Source organism: Peromyscus maniculatus, chromosome 22 (genome assembly GCF_049852395.1).
Source record: "Peromyscus maniculatus bairdii isolate BWxNUB_F1_BW_parent chromosome 22, HU_Pman_BW_mat_3.1, whole genome shotgun sequence".
Lineage (NCBI taxonomy): Eukaryota > Metazoa > Chordata > Mammalia > Rodentia > Cricetidae > Peromyscus > Peromyscus maniculatus.
In genome coordinates this window covers 51,916,789-51,938,264 of record NC_134873.1, presented here as the reverse complement: position 1 = coordinate 51,938,264, position 21,476 = coordinate 51,916,789, and the positions used below count along the sequence as shown (strand labels likewise).

Genomic DNA, 21,476 nt, shown 5'->3' with positions numbered 1-21,476 from the left:
CTGATGCTGCAAGCCACAAAAATATACAAAGTAGGATTTCAGCTAATTATGACAAAGCTAATACCTGGAAGAAGCCAAGGGCCTTCCAGAGGTCAAGCTGAGGCTCAAGGAGTCTTGGTGATATTTGGCTTTTGATTATCAGTCGTTTTCTGCTATGAGTTTCTTGTGTGCTATTGTAGCTTTACCATCATTTTTTGTGCACCATTTCCCCTCTACTAAAGGAATATTTAGATAACCTGTGCTGACAGCTATGCACAGCCAGAACCTCAGTTCAAGCCTCCCTGTAATTATCGTCTTTGGCAGCATCCGGCCAGGTCCATCCCCAGATGGAGGAAAGTATTTTATCAGAGATACCTTTGTACTCTCTAAGAACAGACTTAAGTGTCCAGACTACCTGTTTGAGAAGGCCTGGCAGATGTGCCAACTGAGCTTAACTTCCTCCTTTCCCAAATCTTACCTCTAGTTCCAGATCTCCCTTTAACCATCACAGAGGCATCTAGCTGTACACAAGTTGCTTAGCAACCAAGCACACTTTCCCCCACCCTGCAGAAAAATGAGCCACAGGAAAAAAGGTGGCACTTTTATTTTCTCCCATTGACCTAGCAATTTACAGATTCTTAACATTTTCTACCAATCACATTTAAGACTATAGTTGAGCACATAAGATCCCTCTTCATAAGATCCCTCTTCTTAGATATTACCCGAATTTAGCCTTTAGTTAATTCATTTCCCCATTGGTCACTTCCCTTTGGGGTTGCAAATGATAATTAACAATTACTGCCCCTCCATGTGATTCTTATCACCCCTCCATTTGACCCTGGAAGCCTGGCTTTGCACTGCCAAGGGATTACTGATTGTAAGTGTATATATATATCGGGACTCCCAGGGCACGGGAGGACAACGAAGATGATTTGGAAGAATAAATGACTGAACTAAAAGCTCGGTGTGCTGAGATTCTATTTCCTGAAAATAGTCCTCACTGTTTGTAGTTCTCTCTCCTGAGCCCCTGGGATGTATAATATTAAGGCTGGTCCCTCTAATATTATACAAGACCTGAGCAGACTTGCCCCACCTGACCAGAAAATAAATTTAAACTGGACTGAGAAGAGAGGAAGAAAAATGAAGATGGAAGGAACTTAGATAGAACAATGAGAGGACGGGACAGAGAGGAGCTAAAGATGAGAACAGAACTGAAGCTGTGGAGAGATTTTGACATGCCGGGAGGTGTGGTGGCGCACTCCTTTAATCCCAGCACTTGGGAGGCAGAGGCAGGCGGATCTCTGTGAGTTCGAGGCCAGCCTGTTCTATAGAGCGAGATCCAGGACTGTGGGAGTCCGTTCTGGGGTTCCTCGTGGCTTTACCCAGCAGGTCCGCATAGAGGATGATCAGGACCACGGGCCTGAGTGCAGGTGTCTGAGACGGTCTGCACTTGGCTGTGCTGGGGGAGGAGGTCTTTTGCTCCACCCCTTGGCATCTCCATAAAAACCCTGGGGCAGAGACAGTCAGGCCCGTTGGAAAATGTTCCAGGCCCTCTCAAGGCTATCCTTTATTTTCTATCTGTTTATCTCCGCAATAAATCCTTCTATCTAATATTTCCTGCTGCTCACACTCAAGAAAACTCTGGGGAACTGTGGGGGTGGTGGGTAAACGCTTCACACAGGACAGGTACCAAAACTCACAAAGCAACCCTGTGTTGGATAAAAAGGGGGAAAAGATTTTGACTTAGAATAAAATGGACTAAAGAGCTCAGTGTACTTATACATGAGTATCCCTCAGATTAATCTGCTGCTGGTAGAGTCTCTTCTGGAACTCTGAGAGACGACTATAGAGGGGCTGGACCCCAATAGTCCTTGTTACATAAGAATAGTTTTCAGGAGAGCAAACTACCTAACTCTCCCTTTTAATGACATCACGGCTCCTACTTCTTTAGGAAAACAGAGGGCAAACCAGAGGACGCATGTTCCACCAGTGACCCGAGAGCCCTCTCCCCTTGTCTTTACTATCACATTCTCCCAACACCAATAAAAGGTAACCCTGTCATGGCTTAACTAAAGCCTTTGTGCTGTCCTTCTCTCTTCCAACAGTCCAGCGTCTTTCTAAGAGAGGAGCCATCTCCCCACTCTAGAGGCACCAGGACTGGCTCAAGTCCCAAGCAAGCCTGGGCTGTACTGTAAGACTATCAAAACCAGCAGTGGGCCAGCAGGATGGCGCAGCAGGTAGAGATCACTGGGACCCACATAGAAGGGAAGAACCAACTTCCACCAATTTCCTCTGACCTCCACACATACACTGTGGCACATGCACACTTATGCCACCAATAAATGTAAAAATAAAAATAAAGCAGTAGCAACAACAGTAATAAAAATAAATCAAAACCAATAAAAATAAAAGATGAGGTTTCGATAAAGCTCCTACCTAACATGTTAGGTATGTAACAACAAAGACTATTTTAACAAAGTTTGAACTATAACAACATTATTAAATGCTTCCTAAGCTACTAAACTTTAGAGTCCACTATTTGCTGGGTCAATTAGAATAAAAATGTGGACGGATGGGGGTGGGAACACGAGAGATCAGGTTGGGGGGGGGGGTAGAGGGAGAGTACTGAAAGAGACTACTGCAAGCGCAGTGGGGAGGGGGCACTTCGAGGTCAGGTAAAAACCCGGTGCAAGGGAATCTCCCCGGAATGATCTACCAGGATGACCCCAGCAAACTCCTAGCAGTGGGGGATACATAGCCTGAACCGGCCATCTCCTGTAATCAAGTCAGACTTCAAGGGCAGGGAGTGGGCTGTTGGGCCTATGGGATGTGTAAGGGTGGCCTAGAGATTGAAGGAGTGGCCCACCAAGACTGGTCTAACCTAAACCATTCCAGGAAGAGTACGCCCTCCCCTGACACTGACCAGGACCCACAGGCTGGATGACCCAGAGACCTAGCATAGAGCTAAACATGACTGGAGGGGGAAATGTCAGTGTAATAATGCCTAACAATATTCTGCTGTACTCATAGATTGGTGTCCAGCCCAACTGTCATCAGAGAGGCTTCATCCAGCCACTGATGGAAACAGATGCAGACCCACAGCCAAGCATTAGTGGGAGCTCAGGGAATCCTGCAGAAGAGGGGGAGAAAGGATTGCAGGAGCCAGAGGGGTCGACACCACAACAAAGCCCACAGAACCAACTAACCTGGGCTCATAGGGGCTCACTGAGATGGAACAGACAACCAGGGAGCCTGCATGGGACTGACCTAAGCCCTCTGCACATAATGTTACAGATGTGTAGCTTGGACCTCTTGTGGGACTCCTAACAGTGGGAGCAGGGGCTGTCTCTGACTCTTTTGCTTGCTTTTGGGACCCTATTCCTCATACTGGGTCACCTCGTCCAGCCATGGGGAGGAGCTTAGTCTTATTGCAACTTGATATGCCATGTTTGTTGATGTGCATGGGACTTGCTCTTTCCTGAACAGAAACAGAGGAGGAGTGGATTAGGGGGTGGGAACAGAAGTGGGGGAGAAACTGGGAGGAGATGAGGGAAGGAAAACTGTGGCCAGGATATAAAATAATTTAATTAATTAATTGAACAAAATGTTCAGCTGTACAGAAAGATCAAATGCTATTGGTTAATTCTCCATGAGCAGAAAAGTGCTGGAGAGAAATACTGACTTAATAGACACCCTTGGCCTACTTCTTACATCAGAGCACAATTTAAACCAGGTCAGTCATAAAGACACTAGGGCAGAATGTGCCACTTTCCTCAAGCTGAAACAATATGCATGGATTTCCTCACACAGCTAATTCCAGATCTGAGTTAACACACTAATGAATACAAAGCAAGCCTATGTAGCAGACAACGTCCACACTGAGACGGCACGTGCCAACCGACCTCCCAGGGGCAGAGGCCCCTTCTTCTTTAGTGGGATTGCACTGACAATCAGAGATGTAATGGTGTGGAAAGGAAAGCTGGGCTTGTCTTTAACTTGGACTTCAAGTTCTGGTTCTATACCAATTACACTATCTGAGACAGGTGAGTGCAGCTCTTTGAACCTTAATTACGTATCTTTAAAGGAGCAAAGTACAAGGCACACCAAGTACAAAGGGGAAGACCTGAGAGCCTTGGCACCTCTGTTACATGAAAGCAGGAATGTCAGAATCTGAGGTGGTTTAGCAAATGGCTGGTTCTCTCATCTTAGAACTTGGGTGTATTTTAAGTTTTTATTAGCATATTAGTCATGCACAATCATGGGTTTCATGATGACATCTTGATCACATTTGTACCCCATTACCCTCTTACCCACTCCAGCCCCTGCTGATGCCCTTCTTTCAGCTTTCAGTGTATGTGCAGACAAGTGAGTTTCGTTAGGGTTAGCTACAGAAGTACTTACAGGACCACGGGCACCATAAAATTTTATTTATATATGTCTAACGCACGCACGCACGCATTGTCCTGTACATGTGGTGTGCACAGTGTGTGTGGGTGCAGGGATGCTCCTCCACGGCCCTGCATATGTATAGGCCAGAGGTTCACATCAAGTATCTTCCTCTACCACTTTGCACCTTGATTTCTGTCTCTCAACTGAGCCCTGACCTCGCCAACTGACTTGGCACCCCTAAGCCCCTGCCTCCGGCACGGAGCTTGCACGTGCGCACCCCCATGCCCAGCTTTCATGCAGATTCTTGGGGTCCAACCTCAGGTCCTCATCCTTGTCTACAGAGCCTCCTGGCTCCAAGCACCTGTATGCCGGCCGCCCTTTCCTTTGTCACCTGGCTGGCCATTGTCTAAGTTCAGTCACTATATAATTCTCCTGCCTGAGTGCCTGTTTCCTCCTTACGGGCAAGCAAACAGCAGCAGCTCTTCTCTCTTGCAAACTCTGACTTTTTCAGGTCTTCTTAGTTCTGGGGCCTCACTCTTCTACTGTAGTAGGTTGAACTGTATGAAATGGCTTTTTAAGTCGGTGTAAAAACAACTGGCTACTAGCGATTCCATACAGTTCAATTTACACACAACACTACAGAAACCAGGCCAGAGAGGGAGCTTCCAGATTTTCCAGAGACAGCGGTATACAGCATGTTTTCTCTCTGGATTCATCAACACTCCAAAGATTTTCTTAAGACTGTCAGTCATAAAGCAGCTCCTGACTACTCCAGTTCCAGTTCTGAATTCCTAAGGTGTGGACAACCAATTCTAGGAGCTAGTCTTACATTTCTGCCGGTTAATTGTGTGGCCTAATAAATCTAGTGTTTGCAAGCTAATAAAGTCAGTAAACTAGACAGCTATTACCTTCTAAACTGTTCTCAAATTATGAAGGTTAAGCAGCAAGCTTAAGTCATAAACACAATCTGTCTGGGGCCTTTGGAAGCCAGCAGAGCCTCGTGAGCTTTACCAAACGTCACAGCAATGTAATAACCCATCTGGGGTTTCATACCACGTTGGTACTTTATGTGGGAAGTTACTTGCCTTTCATCCATCCATTTTTTTTTAATAGCTAAGGTTTTTATGTTGTGAATGTTGGATAATCACATGAAATATACTTCCACCTGTCAAGATCTTACCAAACCTGATAGGTCTTATGGCAGACACAATGACAATTTTTCAAAGGTATAATAAGCACTAAGTTAACAATCTTATTTTTGTACTGTACTTTTCATTCCTTTCCTTGTGCTGTCTATATTTTATATTGAAGGAAAAAAACTGAAGATACTAAATAACTTGCCTAAGGATACTAATCTACTCTTAATATCTGAGTCTTAAAACATAAACCTGGAGCTGGGCGGTGGTGACGCACGCCTTTAATCCCAGCACTCGGGAGGCAGAGCCAGGCGAATCTCTGTGAGTTCGAGGCCAGCCTGGTCTACAGAGCGAGATCCAGGACAACACAGAGAAACCTTGTCTCAAAAAACAAAAAACAAAAAAAAAACCACAAACAAACAAAAATAAGCCCAACTCCCAAATTAAATGCCCTTTATCTCATTTCACACTCCATTCTAATAATAATCACACGAAGACCAAATAAACAGATCCTTTCACAAAGCTAGCAGGGTTTGTCTGACACAAACTGTCGATCTTCATCTGTCCAGTTATTAATGAGCCCTCTTTCCCTCCAGTCCCGCAGTCTGGATGACAATTACAGGGCCACCCGAGCTAAGGCAGACACAAGGGAGGACTGAAATGAACCTGCACGACTGTTTTCAGCTCTATACGATTTCTTCCTGTCTGAAATCCCAACCCTTTGGGCTGGGGAGATGACCTGGTGGATACAGCACCTGAGTACAAGCCTGGAGACCTGACTTTGGACCTTCAGAACCAAATTAAACACCAAATACAGCGACACAGAGACGTGACCCAACACTCCTACAGGGAGATGCAATACAAGAGAATCCTCAAAAGCTTGTGAGGGCAAGACAGCCTGCTCACACAGTGGCAAACAAGAGACCTTGTTTCAAATCAAGTGGAAGACAAGGACAGACCCCTTCACACATGTGTACACACACACACACATACACACACACACACACACACTGAATGAATGAATGAATGAATGAATGAATGAATGAATGAATGAATGAGATCTCACACTTTCAGGTGCAGGATCCAATAAAAGACATGAGAGAGCAGTGAATGAAATCTGGTGTTAAACTGGGTAAATATGTTTACTTATCAGCTCTGTAAGTGGTTTCCTCACAAGTAATTTCATCATGCTAATTAGTAATATCATAAGACTTGGGAAGATTAATGAATAATGAGCACTGTCACATAAGACGAATTTGTTAAGTAATGTTCTTTACTGCCTTGCTTAATAACAACATGAAAGAAACTGGAAACGACCTAAAATTTATGAGCACCCATACAACCACTAATAAGGAAATATAGGTTAAAAAGACTGGAAGATCTGCAAGACAATGTAAGTGAAATAAGCAAACTGCAAAACAATATGACTAACCCCACCACCAAAACCACACACACACACAGAGAGAGAGAGAGAGAGAGAGAGAGAGAGAGAGAGAGAGAGAGGGGGGGGGGGGAATAATCTTTCTTTTTAGTTTTTCTGGTGTATCATTTTGCAGCTGGGTGCTGGGTATAACTATGCCTACCTGTACCTAATACCTGCTTCTGATTTAATATCCTCCATTACGGGATACTGGATAAACAAGCCCTTGTATTGTTTGTCAGGAATTCTGTGTGCACATGCTTACAGATTCACTGATGTGTATATGCCTAACTGTATATATGTACATGGGTGTGTACACACACACACACACACACACACACACACACACACACACACGAAGAAGGACCTAACTTTAAAAACTAGAAAAGGATAAAGGAGGAAGAAGGAAGCATTTGCTGGTGTCTACTCGGTGCTAGGCACTATCAGGCAACATGTAATCTTATTTAAGTCGACCAATGACCCAATGAAACAGGCTGCGGCTGCGGCTGCGGCATCCCTACTTACACTAAGTACACTGAAGCTGTGAGAAGCAGCTGCCTGTGCAGACAGTGTGCATCTAGTAAGATGCAGAGCTGGCGTACGATCCCTATGACTGTGGACCTAAACTGCAGCCCTGGAGGAGGGCGTGGCAGAGTGCATTCTACCGGGACCACAGAACTGGGGTGGCACGCATTCTGCCCCTGTGTACCAACATGAGAATCAGAGGTCCTGACCAAGGAGAGCTGCCTCATCCCGTTTTCCATTTCTTAAAATTCTGTTTTACATGTGCAGGTGTTTTGTCTGCATTTCTGTTTGTGTCCCAACCACATGTGTGCCTTGTGCTCTTGGAGGCCACAGGAGGGCATCTGGAACAGAAGTTACAGATGTTGTGAGCCACCTTGTGGGTGCTGAGAATTGAACCCAGGCCCTCAGTAAAAACAACCACTGCTCTTAACCACTGAGTCATCTCTCCAGCTCCCTGCTGTAACTTTATTCTTAATGACAAAACAATTACTTGAGATCTCTGAAGAGTAATAATAGTAGGCGAACTGAAAAGGGAAATCAAACTCTGGAGAATTACCCATAAGGCAACTCTATTGCACACCTTTTACTGCAGGGCAACCTAAACCCAGAACTGCACTGAAAACAAGACTCTCCAAACAAAACCCTTTCTCTCTGGCCAAAGCCTAGGAGGGATGGGGTGCTGCAGGAAGGGCTCTCTAGTTCACTGCAGGCAGGCAGTTCTGGAGCTCTACCACATGGCAGCAGCCAGCATTGCTGGGAGCAGGAAGGGCTGGCCTCTACCTTCCACCTACTGCTCCACCTAGACGTGGGGAGCAACAAGAGGAAAGGACTTAGCTTCCTAGGAAGAAAGCAGAGAAAAGGGGTCTTCAGAGCCCAAGAGTACCACCATAACAGAGAGGACACTTGTGACACTGTACCTGAAGTCCTCCATAACAGAGAGGACACTTGTGACACTGTACCTGAAGTCCACCATAACAGAGAGGACACTTGTGACACTGTACCTGAAGTCCTCCATAACAGAGAGGACACTTGTGACACTGTACCTGAAGTCCACTATAACAGAGAGGACACTTGTGACACTGTACTGAAGTCCACCATAACAGAGAGGACACTTGTGACACTGTACCTGAAGTCCTCCATAACAGAGAGGACACTTGTGACACTGTACCTGAAGTCCTCCATAACAGAGAGAACACTTGTGACACTGTACCTGAAGTCCACCATAACAGAGAGGACACTTGTGACACTGTACCTGAAGTCCTCCAAGCTGCACACATGTGAAAACAACAGGAATCAACACGGCAAAGGCTTTCCAAAGTGAATGGAGACAGATCAATCAATGCCCAGTGCCCATGTTGGTCCATGAGTGTGTGCATGTATAAGTGAGCAGATTAACAAACTAGGCTGTTGAAATAATCTTTTTTCCCCACTCTTTTCTTGCTCTGAACATTCTTGAAATCATCTTTTTGGGTATGTGTGAGTTTCTCTAGAGCAGAGATTGGGAAATTGCTATGCTCCACAAAGTGGAAAAAAAAAAAATTCTTGAAATAAATGGAACAATGGAAGTCTCAGCAAAAGAACCAGAAAATTTTAAGTGGAAATTTTAAAAATGAAAACATTTTTTTTAGTATCATAGGAGTTTAAAAAGAATGACAACTAAGAAGAAAAGACAGTGAACTCAGAGCAATAGACACTACTTAATCTCAACACAGGGAAAAAGTAAACATAGCCCCAGGGCTAATATTTGGGTCCTTGGTGTCTAAGGTGATAAAAACAAAAACAGTCTGGGGCTGGGGTGGGGGTCTTGAACAGTGGTTAGACTTCCCAAACTGTTCAGTTAAAATTTATAAATTCATTTAAATTTGGTACACTGTAATTTTGCAATCATATGCACAAATATAAGTAAAACAGGTTAAAATACAAAGGCAAAATTATAAACTGTTATATCATAAAAGATGTTCATATACCCAAAGTAGGAAGAAGTTCATAAACAAGACCCAGAAGAGAACAACTACTCCCACCAGTACAAACTGGCCCTTAACTACACTAGAATTCAGAACGCACACACTCAATAGACAGGGCGGTCTACAAACAGGAAGCAGACAGGCGGAGCACACAATACTACTAAAGCATCAGTATCCCAGACAAACAATTCCTACAAATCCTTTTGAAAAACTGACCAAAGCCTGAACATCTCACAGAAAATGACCATGAAAAAAAATGGGATGAGGTTTGAGCACAGCATATGCAACCATACAAAATACTATTTCATGCAGTAGGCACAGGGTGGGCGAAATGAAGTGGTTTTTCTCCTTTATGGAAGATAGGTCGAGATGAATAAACCATGCCCATTTACTCACTTTTTTTGTAGGAAACAATGGAATTATTTTTGCAAATTAAATTCCAAACAGATAAACGGAAGCTGTCCATTCCCAAAGAGCCTTGAGGTTATACAGCATGGAAACTAGAAAAGTAGAAGGTTTTTCTTATCATAGTTTCTAATAATATAATCCTAAAATCTATACATATCAATCTATTTTTTTAAAGCCTATCTCTAAAAGGCACACAAAATAAAACGCCAGGCTGGCCTCAAACTCAAGAGACCTGCCTGCCTCTGCCTCCTTAGAGCTGGGATTAAAGTCGTACGTCACTACTCCTGGCTAAAACGCCAGGCAGTTCCAGTTCTTATCAGAATAGCAAGGACAGGTTACACAGGAACACTCGAGATGTGCAGAGTGAGAAACATTAACGACAGCACATATCGTGTAATTAAACAACTGCACTAGCCCAAATGACAGCCACTAGGAGCTCATCAAGTAAGTCACTGTATTCTGGCATGTCACAGAGATCTTAAGAAGGACAGCACACCTTTATAAACACAAACACAAGTTTAATAGGAAGGAACATACTATGAAAACTGCAGGGCAGTTTCGGTGCTGTTGTTCCTGTGCAGAACTGTTTCAGTTGTTAAACACACATAGAAATACTGAAGCGAGTCTCTGGGAAATAGTGGATGTCGTTAATAGCCTGGTGAGCTGTGGCATCAGTAGGGCCAGGCCTCACCTGAACCCCCGATTATTATGTTTCCCCCAGACTCTCCCTCCCTTTTTGTCTTAAGCATTGTTTCTCAGTCAGTAGAACTCATCCTTAGGGGAGATGTCACATGTACTTTATAGCCTGGTGACCTCTATGCTATCTTGGTCAGAGACCACATCAGATCCTAGGTCCTTAAGCTACAGAACTCATCTTCATAAGCACATGTACTTTGCAAAAGAGCTCCAAGTAGTCAAGCCTTAAGCTTTATTGTGCACATGGGATTGAGATAAGTGCTACCAGGAAACTTTTCCCCAATGCTGTACTGCACTTAAGTATGTCAAAATAAACTGCCTGGTGTCAAGACTCTAGAAGTTTGAACCAGCACTGACTAAGTCACGCTGAACAAGATTTCCTTCCTGCCTCGCTGGCAGTGATGCTCACAGAGACCCCCACAAATTTTTAAATAAAAAGCCCGAAGTGGTGGTGCACGCTTTTAATCCTAGCACTCAGGAGGCAGAGGCAGGTGGATCTCTATGAGTTGGAGTCCAGTCTGGTCTACAGAGTGAGTTCCAGGACAGCCAGGACAGAGAAACTCTGTCTCAAAAACAAAACAAAACAAAACAAAAAAAGGGAGGGGGGGGGAAGCGAAGTAAAATTATGCTGTAATGCAAGCCTATTTAATAGCATACCTAAATTTTTAGGTCAAGTTCAGTTAACTTAAGATGTTTTATTTAGTGAGTGAAAATCCTTCTGTAAAAGTGTAAATATGATATTCAAAAGCGTATTATCAGTAATGAAAGGCATGGAATCATTACAAAGTACTCAAAGGCCTTCAAATACTACCTCTTATAGACACAACAAAATCTACAACTGATATGTGACATTAGTGAATCACAGAAAAAAGATATTCAGCAAATTGGTTTTTTTCTACCTGCTGAGCCACCTTGCCAGCCCTTACCAACCTACCTTTATTGTTTGACTACTAATTAGAATCAGTTGTCCTTAAATACTGCTGCATAAAGTCGGAACGATATAAGTCCATATCAAGAAGTCGATGCCACTATGTATTCCGAAATAGTTACCATTAATTCTAGGAAATGACTGTAAGAAAATGTATGCACCAAGCCACAAATGCACATGTGGAGAAATATTCATTCAGGAATTAATGTTTCCTACTTATTGTAATATCCTACTTCCAAAGTAAAACTCTTCTCTCAAGAGTTTTAACTAAATAATATATTTAATTTTTAAAAACTCGGGTACTTTAAATTTGTAGTACACAGTAATGTTATCTCTGTTCAGCAAAACAAGGATATGAAAGCAAGATTCCTGTCTGACTTAGGAAGTGAAATAACGACAGAAATTCTTTGTGATGGTTTGAATAAGGATGGCCCTGGAAGGCTCATACACTGAATGTTTAGTCACCAGGAGTGAAATTTCTGAAAGCATCAGGAGGTGTGCCTTGCTGGAGAAAGTGTATCACTGGGGGTGGGCTTTGAGGTTTCAAAAGCCCACACCAGGTCTCCCCCACCCCACCTCCCACTTCCTCCACCTACAGATCAGGATGTAACTCTCAGCTACTTGTCCAGCACCTGCCTGCCTACCACCATGCTCCCACCATGACCAAAATGGACTGAGTCTCTTCAACTGTGAACAAGCCCCTAATTAAATGCTTTCTTTCATTAAAGTTGCCTTGGTCACGGTCTTCACAGCAATAGATCACCAACTAAGATACATTTGTTCTCTACTTTTTAAAAAATTAAAACTTTTTTCCTTGTAAGCTAAAAAGTTATCTAGAATATAACACAAGAAATTGTTTTCAAGAAAATGAAAAAAAATCATTTTACTACTATAATCTAAGGATGCTGCCTAGTTCAAAAAAGAACTGTGTATTCTTCTATCATTAAATCAATATAAAATTTAAAACATGTACAGATAAGTCTGTTTCTGATGATGGTTTTTTTGGTGGGACTTCACTGAAGGATAAAGTAAGTATACAATCTGATTATTTAGGAGGCACTATTAAATCAGTGTCCATTAAAAGCTTTGCTTTCAACTTTTCTCCTCAAGAGGAATATATATTCCATACCTAACATGCATGTTTCATAGGAGAAAATCATGTAGTGTAAACGCACTCTGCTGTCTCCACTCATCTGTTACAAAGTAAGTACAGTTTTAAGTACTCAGGCAAATATTTATGACACTACCGTCCCGTGGTGTACTTAAGAGTGAGGAGGAGATGGGGATCGTGATTTGCTCCCATCTCCAGCCTCTTCCGCCTGAAGGACAGGTCTCAGCTGTGGACAGGAACTGCACACTGCAGCAGCCCAGGCAAGCTGTCTTCCGCTCTTAGCACTCCTGCCTGTTTCCTGCCGCCGTCCCAGACACTCCCGAATCTCACAACATATTTGACATTCTGAGGAAATCCCCCCAGTCCAGATGGCCTATCACAAAGCACTTCTATATTAGCACAGATAAACCTGCTTGAGACAGCTCCTCTCCTGTCCCTTTGCTTGTTTATAAAGGGACAGGCTGAAGGAGAACAAACAGGAAGAGACAAAGCCTTGGGCTGCCCCCGGCAGCAAACGGGTTAGTGCACATCTCCGACCTTCACCACAGTGATGTGGCTGTCCTGAGGCATTACTTTTATGATCTGCAACTGCTCCTTCAAACCCAAACCCTAGACTTCTCCTTCTGAAACTGCAACACAATACAGTTTCTATAAATAAGTTTAGAAGCGCCAAAGTGAGCATTTTTTTTCTTGTAGGAAATAAAAATAAACAATGTGCGTGCAAAGTGGCAAATCATACTTCCTTTTTCCTTTTGCTTTTGTTTAAAATGAAACCCACTTGAAGTATAAAGAACGATCATTTTTCATTAACTTTAAAACCTAAATATTTAGACCATGGCTGATGAATTATAAGAATTTCACTAATAAATATAGTTAACAAAAAGTCATTTTCAGAATTATCTAAAAATGTTAAAACTCTAGGAGTATCAATCAATCTGTAAGATGAAACAATTCACAACTGATTACATACTCTAGCTCTAAACCATCGATGCTTACAAGTCATGTCAATGTGTAATGAGTCAAATCATAAATACTTTCAGTCTGTCTTACAATACCATATAAAGCCAGGTGACAATGAACATGATGTATTTTTTTGTGTGAGCCCTTCTAAAGTCAACGAAAGAACAATTCATAAAAAGTGTCAAAGATTTCAGAGAAGTTTCTTCAGTTTTTACTTTAAAACTTTATATTTAAGAAAAGTAAATCTAAACTAATCCAAAGTAAACACAAGCAATATGACTGCTATAAACACATTCACACACCAAGAAAATATCCTTTCATAGATGAAACTAAACCAAACTGACATGAAGCGATATAAACATGAGGGCAAACAAATTGGTAAGCTGATAGAAGAGGAATGGGGAGAAGAATCCACATCAATATGGCCAACAACCTTTATGGGGAAGTAGCACAAGAGTGCTCTACAAGAAGATTGAGAAAGCAATTCTGTTTTGATTAACAACTGCTACCAGTTCATCAAAGAACAGGGTTACTGAAAGATTAACAGAACTTAAGTGATTTGTGGAGTATGTAATCTGCTTGAAACACCACAGGCTAGGAAGCCTTCAGATTCTTGATAATAATTCACGAGGAGCTGGGAAGTATGTTGTTATACTCCGATCTCCAAATTTCAGCCTACTTTTATAATCCTTTATACTAAATGATTACAGTCTCATGAGGTTAGGGCTGTGAAGTTTTGTAAGAAGGTGCTTTCTACCTAGGACCTAATGAAAGATCTTTCCTTGCATTATGGCACAACCAACTCTTTTTCTGCATCACATTTGAGTACATAAGAGTACTAATAATTTATTCAGATTATATAATTTAGGTAATTCTTTTTTCTCAAATGAATCTGACTTCAGGCCAGAAAGCTGTGGTACCTACTCTTAGCTTAGTTTCTATGTCCAAGAACCATCTACTCTCCTAAAAGATGTATTCAAACTCTTTCAAGTATTTGAATACTATATCTAAAAATTGTCCAAGATGCCAAAGAAAGGGACTGGAGATGTGGTTCAGTGGTAGAGCACTTGCCTAGCACACATGTGGCCTTAGACTGATTTCCAGATCAGCAAGGTAAGACGGGGGAGGCGGGGGTCAAGAGGGGGGGACAACAAGAGGAGGGGAGAGGTGGGAAGGAGAGAGGAAGGACAGAAGGAGGGAGAGGAAAGGAGAGAGGAAGGACAGAGAGAGGAAGAGGAAAGGAGAGAGGAAGGACAGAGAGGAGGAGGAAGAGAAAGGAGAGAGGAAGAACAGAAGGAGGAAGAGGAAAGGAGAGGGGAAGGACAGAAGAAGGAAGAGGAAAGGAGGGAGGAAGAGGAAAGGAGAGAGGAAGGACAGAGAGGAGGAGGAAGAGAAAGGAGAGAGCAAGGACAGAAGGAGAAAGAGGAAAGGAGAGGGGAAGGACAGAAGGAGGAGGAGAGGAAAGGAGAGAGGAAGGACAGGAGGAGGAGGAAAGGACAGAGGAAGGACAGAAGCAGGAGGAGAGGAAAGGAGGGAGGAAGGACAGAAGCAGGAGGAGGAAGAGAAAGGAGAGAGGAAGGACAGGAAGAGGAAGAGGAAAGGAGGAAGGACAGGAAGAGGAAGAGGAAAGGAGAGGGGAAGGACAGGAAGAGGAAGGACAGAAGCAGGAGAGGAAAAGAGAGAGGAAGGACAGAGAGGAGGAGAGGAAAGGAGAGACGAAGGACAGGAAGAGGAAGAGAAAAGGAGAGGGGAAGGAAGAGGAAGAGGAAAGGAGAGGGGAAGGACAGAAAGAGGAAGAGGAGAGAGGAAGGACAGAAGCAGGAGGAGAGGAAAGGAGAGAGGAAGGACAGAAGCAGGAGGAGAGGAAAGGAGAACTGTAATGGTTCATTTTCCTTGTCAATGACACTTGATTTAGAATTACCTAGGAGACAGAAGTCCCAGGGTATCTGTGAGGAGTGAAATTGGGTTGACATAGATCTCCTCCCTGAATGTGGGGGTGCTACATTCTCGAGCTGGGGTTCAGGACTACATAAAGTGGAGGGAGTGGACTTGCGTATCAACATTTCTCTCTCTGCTCCCTGAGTGTAGATGCAATGTGACCAGTTACTTCAAGACACTGTCATCATGCCTTTCCCATCATGGTGAACCACAACTTCTACCAGTAACCCAAACAAAGTCCTATTTTCCTAAGCTGCTTCCTAAACCACAGCAGTGAGAAATGTAACTAAAACAAACACCGAAAACATCTTAACCCCCAGAAATTTACTCACTAGAAGTTAGAAATGAAAGGGTGGAGCTAAAATACTACAGTGAAGAGGTAAAAGGTGTGGTCTTTTTCCCTATCGTAACAGCCATGGCTGACACTGGTGTCAGCTAATGAAAGGTCAGCAAAATTAAAGACTAACATTTACTTAGTCAAAGAACCAAAGGCCCAAGGAAAATTATTTTTTAATGAAGAATACATTTTGCTGCTATGCAGTTTCACAAAAAGGGTATGAGCTAAATGCAGCAAAGAATTCAGGCTCTTCTTGGCTTCTATGGCATCCCTTCCTCCCAGGTACACAAGATCCCTTCTGGAATGAAAATCTTACTATCTACCATGAAGCAAGATTGGTCAGAAATTTCTTAATGGCCAGCTCTAACAGGACAGGTTGGGGAGGAAATCAGACGTAAGTATAAGCATTGTGGCCTGCTCGGGAGGAGGGAGAAATCAGAGGTAAGTATAAGCATTACAGCCTGCTCTGGAGGAAGGGGGGAATGTCCTAATTCACTTTTTGTCACTGTGAGGAAAGATTTCTTTCTTCTTTTTTTTAAGCTCACAAGTAAGTTACAGTTCATCATGGAGGGCAACCAAGGCAGGCACTCAAGCAGAGACCATGGAAGAACCCTGTTTACTAGCTGGCTTCCCGTGGCTTGCTCAGCTAATTTCCCTAGACAGCATGCGCCCATCTGTCCAAGGAGCTGGACCCTCCTTTATCTCTTAGCAATTAAGAAAGTGCCCATGCCCAAGCCAATCTGATAGGGCAATTCCTCAGCCGAGGTCTGTGAAATTGACAACAGTTCAATTTCCATGACCCTCCTTGAGGAAGAGAAATTCTTACCTCTCAAGTTCATATTCTTCTGTGAGGGGCAAGAAAGGATGAAGGAGAAGGTTAGAGATGCTGGTTGTGAGGTCTCTCTAATATCCTGTAAGGTAGTGTTCTCAGATGTCCTGGAGCTCACTCTGTGGACCAGGCTGGCCTCGACCTCACAGAGATCCTCTTGCCTCTGCCTCCCAAGTGCTGGGATTAAAGGCGTGGATTAAAGGCGTGCGCCACCATGCCCTACCCAGTTTGCAGCTGTTTCAATCTACAGATATGGAACCCACCCACCAACTTTATCTGCGCTTTTCTTATCTTTCCTTCATTCTCAGATAAAAGTCTCTGGGGGTGGGGGGCCTGCAAGCCCTTTCCTGTCGGCACAAATCACTCTTCCTTCTCTGACCCTGCAGATATACCAGCCTCCATCTCAACACCCTCTCACTGGCCTTGCTTAGCACCCTCCTCACCCTTAGCCACTCCGTACTCCTTTCCATCGGCACACAGACTACTCGTTAACTCTGCCTTTGTCTCCTGTTCCTCCTTCGCTGTTTTGCAGTTGTGGTTTTTGTTTTTGATCACCCCACTGAAACATCTGCGGTAAAGGTCCTCTAACAGCCAAACAAACAGAGCCTGTCTTTTGCTGTCTTTATAATCCGTGGCGTAGTTTCTTCTGTACTGTATCTACATTACCTGCTAATTTTCCTATCTTCTCTATGGTGTAAGATTGGCTCTGTTCTATTCTCACTGAAAGCCATCAATTCTCATGACTCTGGTTATCAGCTAGATGCCAATACTGTTCCCAAAGGTAAGTTCCCAAAGACACTTCTTCAGGTGTCTACCTTAAGCCTAAGACCTCCTCTGTTGCAGTGACCTCAGTCTCCTCAGGCCCAAGGCAGCCCATCATTCTTGTCTCTCTCCTGTTTCTTTCCCTTTCTTCCCTAATCTGGTGCACATAACCTAGTCATTTACTCAACCAACCAGCAGAAACACAGAAGGTCTCTTCTACCGCTTATTCTTGAATCTATCCAGTGATGACATTCACATGTACACATGTATACATACATACACAAATATACTTCTTCAGCTGTTATTCCCTAAACGATAAAATAGAATTCCTCTCTGTGCATCACTTACATTGTATTAAGTGACATAAGTAAACCAGAGATTCAAACACCATCTTATACAGGAACTGATGGGTTTGTCTCGGAGAGAAGCCCACATCTGTCTCTGTGCCTGTACCGCCCCTGGGAAGCCCATCTGCTGAGCAGCACCATTTCAGGAGCTTCAGCTAAGGGTTAAGGCTGGAACTGGCTATTCCATCTAATCCATACTACTATGAGATGCAGTTGGTTAGCTTTTAATCAAGTTACGTTTCAAATTTCTTGCTAGATCATAAAGTCCTAGAGAACTTTATTTTCTAACTTTCATACATACCTGAAAAAATATCACAAGGCAGTCCCTGTGCATGATTAATTTGTACATTTCAGTATCAGCAGCAAAGACAAAACGAAGCGAGGGGTGGGGGTTACCTTGGTGACATGCAAGAGGTGAGGGTTACTTTTAAAAACAGAAGGCCTGCCTGACAGCAGAGCAAGGCGGGTTCCATCCTTCTGCTCACATCTAAGTGGAGGAGAGAACGGCCCACACAAGCCTGCATGAGATTTCACGATGCTGGACCGGTTCTGGAAGCAGTATGACAAACAGTCAACAAAACAGGGGACTTAAGCCATGCCCTCAGTCCCTCAAGGCAGCACCTCTCTCCTTGTTTCTGAGTGCTTTTCAAGACAAGCAGTCCTTCTCCCAGCCTGCCCTAATCATAAAAATGATTATAAAAAAAAAAAAAGAATGTTCATGGCTGTTAGTATTAGTCAAGAGGCTAGATTAAATACACACACACACACACACACACACACACACACACACACACACACACACACACACACAGAGAGAAAGACAGAGAGAACAAAAACACAACTAGTATTCAACACAGAACTCTCAACTTTTCACTCACCCCCTTTCTTTCTCCTAAAAAAAGGGGGGAGGGATCTCACTGTGTAGCCCTGGCTATCCTGGAACTCACTCTGTAGACCAGGCTGCCTTTGAACTCAGAGATCCATCTGCCTCTGCCTCCTGAATGCTGGGATTAAAGGTGCACACCACTACACCCAGATGTTTAGCTTATTTTTATATATGTTATATGAAAATTGAAGTGCTTTATTTCTCAGCTTTAAAAAGATTGTAAGTGGTATGAAGGGGAAAGGGACTCAAGTGGGAAGAAGTGAGAGAGGAGGGCCAAGGAGGAGGTAGGAGCAAGAATAATCAGCACTTAAAGAAAGTTGAAAAGGCCATATGGAAACTACTATTCATAAACAGTGCTTGCGTGCGTGCGTGCGTGCGTGCGTGCGTGCGTGCGTGCGTGCGTGCGTGTGTGTGTGTGTGTGTGTGTACACGCACGTACTTGCTTACTTAATTGGAGTTACTCTACATAGGTGATACAATGCTCCCCTCAGAAGCTACAAATTGTCAAATGAATTTCTAGCACAGGTGTGAGACACTTCCCTTCGAGTTGTTGGTAAAGGGTATCCTGGAGACCCTCAAAATACAACAGGCTATTGTCACTGCTCTCGATGTAAGAACTTACTGCTGAGAACACCACATACTTGGTCACAGGACAGAGAAATCAAGCTGACACTGACAAGGACGCTGCTCTACTGAACAGACTTGTACAGTACAGTACGATGCAGGCCGCTCTTGAAAAAGGTCATCCAGAATCATACCTAACTGTGAATGCTGTGAACGACAGTCAAGACCAGAGCGGAACATACAACTGTGTACAATGGTGGTAAAGAGGTTACAGTGGTGGTGTGTGTGTGGGGGGGTAATCAACCATTTTCTGATTGGATGTAAGGCCAGCTCCATAGGAGTACTGTGAATCTAGTCGAGAACCTATGGTTGAGGAGCCCACCGGCTTCAGGGTCAATCTACTACTATTATTTTCTACACAATCATGGGTGAATTTCTTAACATATCTATGCCTAGGCTGTCCATCTTTGTAATTTTCAAAGGATTTGTTTTTATTTCATGGGTATGGGTGTGTTTTGCCTGCATCTATGTCTATGTATCATGAGCATGGGAATTGAACCTGGGTCCTCTAGAAGAGCAACCAGCATATTTAATTGCTGAACCTATTCCCCAGTCCTGGACTGTCCATCTTTAAAATGAGGTTAAAAACATCTAACACATAAAATTATAGAAAATCAAATGAGATAAGTCATTGACAAGCATGTAAAGCATGCCTATAATCCCAGCATTCCATCGACAGGCAGGAGAATTAAGGTTAAGACCAGTCTGAGCTGTTTCACAAAAAGCAAATCAGACAAAACAAGCATGTAAAAAGAACAATAAAGTACCGGGCGGTGGTGGCGCACGCCTTTTATCCCAGCACTTGGGAGGCAGAGCCAGGAGGATCGCTGTGAGTTCCAGGCCAGCCTGGGCTACAGAGTGAGATCCAGGAAAGGCGCAAAACTACGCAGAGAAACCCTGTCTTGAAAACCAAAAAAAAAAAAGAACAATAAGTACTAAAGTACATAAATATTCACTATTGCAAAATAAATGCCTGTAGAGACCATATCTGGACTGCCATAAAGATATGTAAGTCCTATAGTTAGATTTATTAAAACCTAGTTTTAGGAGCATCAGCACAGAGACACAATAAAAATTTCTAAGAAGGTGGTGGAAATGATAGACGTCCTCTAAAATCAATCTCTCTCTCTCTCTCTCTCTCTCTCTCTCTCTCTCTCTCTCTCTCTCTCTCTCTCTCCTCTCTCTCTCTCTCTCTCACACACACACACACACACTCTCTCTCTCTCTCTCTCTCTCTCTCACACACACACACACACACACACACACACACGAGATCATGTACACATACACCATGTGTGTGCTGTATACTTACATGAACATCAAACTGACAGAAAAAGACTAGACTGTTTAATCACTTTAGCAAAAGGCTCAAGAAAACCCTGCAACCCTGCTTTCTTTTTAAATAGATTCCTTTTCTTGAATTTCATGGAAAATTTTTGGCAATCTGCTAAAAGAATTAAAATTTTTATTTTTTAAGGAACTAAATATTAATAGTTACATACTTCTTCATCCTTTCATTTAACATTATTTTAAATTTATTGACAAGTTTGTATATTTGGTGAATAGTATAACATTTTGATATATATATATACATATATCACACACACTATATATTACACATTTATATACATATAAACACATTACAAAATGGTAAATCCAGGTACGTGTATCACTTCACATAAAGACACAATCTATTCTCAGGACTGCCAAGATGGCTCAGCAGATACAGGTGCTTGCCACAAAAACCAGGCAACTTGAGTTCAATTCCCGGAACCCACATAAAAGTGGAAGAAAATATAAACTTCATGAAATCGTCTTCTGACCCTGTGCACTTACACACACACACACACACACACACACACACACACACACTTTAAAATTCTGTCCTCAGCAATTTTTCCAAATACACAGTACATTGTTACTAACTGTGCAAACCATGATGGAAATGAAGTACAAGCAGTCTTCCTCGGAATTATTCCTTTTTTAATGAAATTGTGCCCTTTAACCTACGTGGTCCCTGTCTCTACCACCAGGCCCTACCTCCAAGCCCTGGGTAAACACTATTACTCTTGTACAAGTTCAGTGCTTTTTAGGTTCCGTATGAAGTGAGATTATAAAGCTGCCTTTATGTGTCTGGCTTCTTTCACTTAACACGATGCCCTGCAGGCTCCTCTGTGTTCCTGAAGATGGCAATGCTTTCTATTCTAAAAATGAATCAAGTTTTAGTTGTCTTTTTA

General features: G+C 43.0%; 1 protein-coding gene across 10 annotated transcripts in view; it reads right to left on the bottom strand.

The window, feature by feature from the left end:
- Eml4 (EMAP like 4) overlaps positions 1-21,476 on the bottom strand; it is a 132,209-nt gene that overhangs the window by 65,651 nt on the left and 45,082 nt on the right. The gene's annotated exons all lie outside the window — the stretch shown is intronic.